Source organism: Sorex araneus, chromosome 5, assembly GCF_027595985.1.
Source record: "Sorex araneus isolate mSorAra2 chromosome 5, mSorAra2.pri, whole genome shotgun sequence".
NCBI lineage: Eukaryota > Metazoa > Chordata > Mammalia > Eulipotyphla > Soricidae > Sorex > Sorex araneus.
In genome coordinates this window covers 118,234,196-118,241,198 of record NC_073306.1, presented here as the reverse complement: position 1 = coordinate 118,241,198, position 7,003 = coordinate 118,234,196, and the positions used below count along the sequence as shown (strand labels likewise).

General features: G+C 48.2%; 1 pseudogene; it reads left to right on the top strand.

Moving 5' to 3' along the window:
* Positions 1-4,287: 4,287 nt before the first annotated feature.
* On the top strand, positions 4,288-6,702 carry LOC101549655 (high mobility group protein B1-like; annotated as a pseudogene).
* Positions 6,703-7,003: the final 301 nt, after the last annotated feature.

Here is a 7,003-nt window from a genome sequence, read left to right as displayed (position 1 = left end):
TCCCCAGTGCTGCCCACATGAGCTGAGCGGGATCCTGTGCACTCCTGGCTGCTCTGCTCTCTGTGACCTTCCCCATCCCTACTTCCTACACCACTAGTGATTTTCTGCCATATGACAGCCAGGGGTATTGGAGCACCACAACAGAAAATACAACTCATCTTCCTCTTACTGTGAGCATTGCAATGATTTAAAAAATAATAATAATGGGGCTGGAGATAGTACAGCAGGGTAGGGCATTTGCTCTGCATATGGTCATCCTGGCTTCAACCTCTGGCACACCATAGGATCCCCAATCACCAGGAGTGATTCCTGAGCACAGAGCCAGGAATAAGCCCTGAGAGCCGCCATGTGTGGCCCAAAATAAAATAAATTTTAAAAAGAAAAGATGTGCGAGTATCACATGCTAGAGTGTGACGCTCCCCAGCACATAAGACAACCAGAACGTCCATAAGTACCACAGCAAAGTGCGTGTGTGACCTGGCCCCACCCAATATGGCAACAGCAGCATTAGCAGAGGGAAGTGGGGTGGCTGCGAGTAAATAACAGCAGTTAACACTGTTCTACAACATCGTCCTGGCTACATAGGTCATTCCCTGTCTTTGCCTAGGAAAGTGTAAATCCCCAGAGGTGACAATCACTGAGAACAATCTTGGAAACCCAGCTATCACAGTGCAGGAAGTTATTTAGCCAAGATCACCCCCATGGAGAGGTCTGAGGTGAGCTTTGAACCCAGGAGTGACTGTGTCACGGTTAACAGTAACTCGATAGAGTGGAGGCAGGCGCTGCCCTCCTCTGGTTTTGGAGGTTTCACACTTGAGATCCTTCTTGTTTTGTTTTGCTGTTCGGGCCACACCCAGCCGCGCTTGTGGGACCATGTGGCACCAGACAGTGAGTCAGGGCTTCCACATGCAAAGCCTTTTCACTGCGCCCACAACCTGAGGCCTGGTACTTCTCATGTCAGTGATCCTGTAGGTGGGACGCTGGACCTGGCAAGCCACACAGATACTGCGACAGCCACAGGACTCGGACCTGTTTATAAAGGATTGCACAAATCTTCCCTGGGCTGTGGATGAGGAGTCCAAAGGCGCTTCCAACTTTGTTACTGACTTACTGTGTGACCAAGGACAAAGGCCAGTCACCTGTAAGGCCTTTGTGTTCCTATCTGTACAATGGGGCACTCTGAGTTCATGGGCCCTTTGGTTCTTTGGCTGGGAGACTGACATCCCAGGCCGAGTTGCTCACTGGGAATGTGAAGGTGCCCCCCCCCCCTGCACTTGCCCTGAGCTCTCAGAACTTTCCCCATGGGGAGTGAACCCCTTCAGTGCAAGGGTCACTTTTCTGGACCTGAGCCAGTCCAGGCCAGGCTGCTAAGCCCTGCTCCCATGCAGCTGGCTGGCACCATTGTTCCCCCCATAAAGCTGGGCCCCCTTCCAGCTGTTGCTGCCCTCAGGGGCGGGGAAAGCCTCAAAGGACTCGGTTGTATGGTTTCCCCCGCCCCCGGGACAGGCCTGGGTCATCCTACTGGCTGATTCAGCCCATGCCCGGGAACAAAGGAGATGAGATATGATTTAGAGAAAGAATTTGACATTTACTACCTCCCCCCCTCATCCCCCCCACCCCCCAGTAAACTTCAAAGTAATCATGATGGAGAAAGTCCTCTTTTAGGAGTTTTCCCTTTCAGGAAGTTTAATGGAACATGAAAACTTGGGGCATGGGCATTATAATCCTTCAGTTTTTTTAGGAACCCCTCTTTTATTTTATTGGGGGGTGTGGATGGGGAGTGAGGCCACACCTGGCACTGCTCAAGGGCTCCTCCTGGCTCCTCCTCAGAGGAGACTCCTGATGACTGGGGTGGAAGCCGAATGTCACCAGCATTGCTGGGGATCAAGCCAGCGGTCAGAGGCATGCAAAACAAGCCCCATTGACCCCTGTACTTAATCGTCAGCCTCGGGACCCACATTTTGATGAGTCTAAAAGGCACATTTCTTTGTCCTTTAATATCTTTGAAATGGATACATGTAGTAAATGGGCAATGACTCATAAACAGCAGCATTAAAAAATAGATGGCATGATATAAGAAAATGGAGCACATTGAAATGATGACATACAGTGACGAGGCCTGTGCTTGGGGCTCTAAGCCCGACTTTACCCCCCCTCTACCCCCACTCCAGCCCCAAGCCTGCTCGTTTCCTTCCACCCACAGCTTTGTCCTTGCCCAGCGGTCTTTGTCTTAACCCTGTGGCTCCAATACAATCTTTCAAACTGTTTAAAACTTTTCTCTGCATAAAGCCTTGAAGGAATTGTGAGGGGGAGGCCGTGCCCCCACTTCGGACCAAGACAGAGAGGTTATTTAGTACAGTGAAAGGACACAGAAGACCAAAATAAGTTTAAATCCATGAGTAATAGTAGTTCTCTTACACTGTAGACAGTCTCTATTCTAAATATTGTGAGAGTGTGTCTGTTCATTTTAATCCTCAAAACCCTTTTGTAATGGTTGTAGTTACTGGTAATTACCAGTCACAAGGATATCCCATATTATAGTTGAAGAAACAGACTCAGAGAGGCAGTATAACTTAACTAAGATCCCACAGCTAGTAAATAGCAAGAGCCCAGGGAGGGTGGGGAAAAGCTCGAGAGATAGCCCAGTGGGTAGAGCACTTGCCTTGCATATAACTGACCCAGTTTTGATTCCTGGCACCCCATATGGTCTTCTGAGACCTGTCAGGAGTGATCCCTGAGCACAAAGCCAAAAGTGAGCCCTCAGCACTGCCAGGTATGTGGCCCAACACGTACACACACACACACACACACACACACACACACACACACACACACAGAAAGCTTTCCAAGTAGATCATATTCTCCAGCTGTTTCCCAAATGCACCAAATAACTTAGAAACTTCCGGGCTTCTATACATCATACATAGAGCAACTAGTTCTTTTTACCTGCTGCCTAGTATGCTTTGCATAGTGTGCACTGTGAAAATAGACCCCAGTGCCTACAAGGCACCAGATACCATCTTCTATGCAAATCTCATTTTAATCCTACAGCTTGTAATCACTGGGATTCTATCCAAGTGAAAGAGGAAGAAGGCAGGTATGAAAAGGTTAACTAGGGGCTGGAGCTATCACAGCGGGTAGGGCTTTTGCCTTGCACGCAGCCAACCCAGGTTCTATTCCCAGCGTCCCATATGATCCCCTGAGCACCGCCAGGAGTAATTCTTGAGTGCAAAGCCAGGAGTAACCCCTGTTTTGGGGCCAGGTGTGACCCAAAAAGCCAAAAAAAAAAAAGGTTAACTAAATTCACTGACTGAGAGAGCAAAGCAGAATTTGAACTGAAGTGTCCTGCTTTTTGTTTGTTTTTGGCCCGCACCTGCTGGTGCTCAGGGCTTATTTCTGGCTCTGTGATCAGGGAGCATAGCAATGCCAAGGTTTGAACCTTAAACCTTGAACCGCAAACAAGAAGTAAGATAAGTATCCCTCTGTCCCCAAGAGTCACACTTTTAACTATTGCCCTTCTCACTGCCTTCCTACACTGAGTTATGTTTAATTCATTGCCATATGTTGGGGTTGCCTCTTTAAGTCCACACAGATTCCGCTCCTCGGATAGGCTGTGATGGTAATTCGCTGAGTCAAAGGCTGTGTCATTTTTAATGCAATACTGCCAATCCTTTCTCAAACAGCCCTTTGTGGGTTCCACTCCCACCAACTGTCTGCAGCACTCCTATACATCAGTGGCGACTCTCACAATCACTGGGTTGTGGCACCTGGGGGATGTCACACTTTGTTCCGACATCAGCCGTGGGAAAAAGGTCAGTGCGTCCAGAACTGAAATTCTTCAACGGGGCCTTGGGGTGCTGCAGTGAGAGGGATCAGAGCTAAGGTCTCATTGCTGGGCAGATACTTGGCTAAACTACTCCCAGGCTCTTCTCACTTTCCTGTTTTGCTTTGTTTGAGGTCACACCTGGTGATGCTCAGGTGTTACTCCTGGCTCTACACTCAGGAATCACTCCTGGTGAGCTGGGGGGGGGGGTGTCATAAGGGATTACGCATTCGAACCCAGGCTGGTCGTGTGCCAGGCAAGTGCCCCACCTGCTGTACTATCTCTCCAGCCCCCTCTCACTTTCTGTTTGCCTCCCATGGTGAGAATGGATTTTGCTTCCCAGATGTAACGGTTAAACCACAGGGTTTGGGACAGTACATTGAGCCCCATAGAGACAGTGCCACAGCAAGTGAGAGCCGAATGAATACCCGGCAACTCTGCATCACTGAGGAAAAATAATTAACATGAGCAAAGGAGATCCTAAGAAGCCGAGAGGCAACATGTCATCATGTGCATTCTTTGTGCAAACTTGTGCGGAGGCAAGAAGCACCCAGATGCTTCCACCAACTTTTCAGAGTTTTCTAAGAAGTGTTCAGAGAGATGGAAGACCACATCTGCTACAGAAAAAGGAAAATTTGAGGGCAAGGCAAAAGCTGACAAGGCCTATTATGAAAGAGAAATGAAAACTCATATCCTTCCCAAAGAGGATCCGAAAAAGGAAGTTCAAGGATCCTAATGCAACCAAGAGGCCTCCTCGTTTTTTTGTTTTGTTTTGTTTTGTTTTGTTTGCTTTTTGGGTCACACCTGGCGATGCACAGGGGTTACTCCTGGTTCTACACTCAGGAATTACCCCTGGCGGTGCTCAGGGGACCATATGGAATGCTGGGATTCGAACCCGGGTCAGCTGCGTGCAAGGCAAACACCCTGCCCGCTGTGCTATTGCTCTAGCCCCTGGCCTCCTCGTTTTGTTCTGAGTATTGCCCCAAAATCAAAGGAGACCATCCAGGCCTGCTAATTGGTGATGCTGCAAAGAAGCAGGAGAGATGTGGAACAGCACAGCTGCAGATGATAAGCAGCCTTACAAGAAGAAGGATGCCAAGACAAAGCAGAAATACAGAAAGGATACTGCTGCACACTGAGCAAAAGGAAAGTCCAATGTGGCCACATGGGAGTCATTAAAGTTGAAAAGAGCAGGACTGGAGTGATAGCACAGCGGGTAGGGCGTTTGCCATGCACGAGGCCAACCCAGGTTCGATTCCCAGCATCCCATATGGTCCCCCAAGCACCGCCAGAAGTGATTCCTGAGTGCAGAGCCAGGAGTCAGCCCTGAGCATTGCCGGGTGTGACCCAAAAAGCCAAAAAAAAAAAAAAGTTGAAAACAGCAAGAAAAAGAAGGAAGAGGAGAAAGATGAAGAAGAGGAAAATGGCCCATTTCTCCGCGCCCGCACCCCCAGAATGACTGACGAAGAGGAGGAAGCTGCTTGGGACACCAGCAGCCCACCAGCAACCTGCAGTATGTGACTTGAGAGTTTCCGCCAGGTCCCCCGAGCGGGGGACCAGCGTTTCTCTTTTTTTTTTTTCTTTAATCTCTCTCTCTTTCCCTCAACTTCTCCTGGGCACAGCACAGCATCTACCCCACTTCTCTGAGCACAAAATGGAGAGACGCACCCAAACGCGCGGCGCGGCTGGCGGGGGATCGAGGGCGGGGAAGTACCGGTCTCCGCCCACATCGGACACTTAAAGAGAGTGCAGCCACGTGGGCTTTCCCATTTCTCCGCGCCCGCACCCCCAGAATGACTGACGAAGAGGAGGAAGCTGCTTGGGACACCAGCAGCCCACCAGCAACCTGCAGTATGTGACTTGAGAAATGCAGTATGTGACGTGCAGAAATCTCTCTCTCTCTCCTTCAACTTTTTCCCTGGACTTTAGACAGAAACCCAAAACCGACCTAATGTCATCTTAGTATCAGCAATATGTAATGGTTCCTTCTTAATGGGTCGGACTTTTGTGGGTGATCCTAACAAGAATAGTAAGTATTTTGTTGAAATATTGAAGGCAATCAAAATGGTAGCCATCTCTCTGACTGAACTAAGCTATATCCCCACGCCGGCTGAGAAGAAATATCCTTCTTTCTCGGGAAGAAACGTGGTGTGGTGTCAAACATAGTGTGATGTCCATTAAGCAAACAGACCTGGTGGCGTGGGAATGGGAAATAAGGGGAAAAATTAGGTACATGGACCAGCGGGACGCTGGTGGTATCTCGAGCCGGAGCCGATATCAGCGCAAGACCTTTGGTTCCAGAAACTGCTTGCAGACACTCTACTAGACTATCAACTAAGCCAGAGCCCCACGCCTGCTGATGACGGGAAATAACCATCCTCTTTGTTTTTTTTCCCTTTGTCAGACAGCGTGGCGATTACTAAACAGGCGTGAACTCGGTGGCGCGGGGCAAGGGGGAAAAAGAAAAGTTATGTAACAAACAGCAGGACTTAATATCTCTATATTCTTTAGTAATGGAGAACTATCAAATGCCTCATTGGCAATAGGACTGTCTTTTTCTTTTTGGGGGGAAACCCCAGCAACGGTAGTGAGTTGTGTGTTGAAACATGGAATGTAATCGAGATAAGCGCGAATGAAGTGAAACTTATCACGTACAAGGGTGGGGACTAGGGAGGTGGGAGGGGGCGGCAGATATACTGGGGGGGTTGGTGATGGAAGATGGGCACTGGTAAAGGGAAGGGTGTTTGAATATTGTATAACTGACATAATCCTGAGAACTTTGTAACCCTCCACTTGGTGATTCAATAAAAAAAAAAAAAGAGGAAAATGAGGAAGAAGAGGATGAAGAAGACAAAGATGAAGATGGTGATGATAAATAAGTCAGTTCTAGCACAGTTTTATTTACTTTTCTATAAAGCATTTAACCCCTCCCCTCCACACACAACTCATTCCTTTTAAAGAAAAAAATTGAAATATAAATAATAATAATAAGTGTAGGGTTTTGGCTTGCTCTTCAAGCCCATGTTCTCTCTTGAACCCACACACACTCTCTCCCCTCATATCTTCCAAAATAAGTCTCAGTAAAAATTATCTTGCTTCACCAAAAAATGAATAAAAATAATGCATAGAGTTTTCCCTTTGTCTTTTCATTTCCTTTTCTGAGCAGGATGTGGGGAGAGA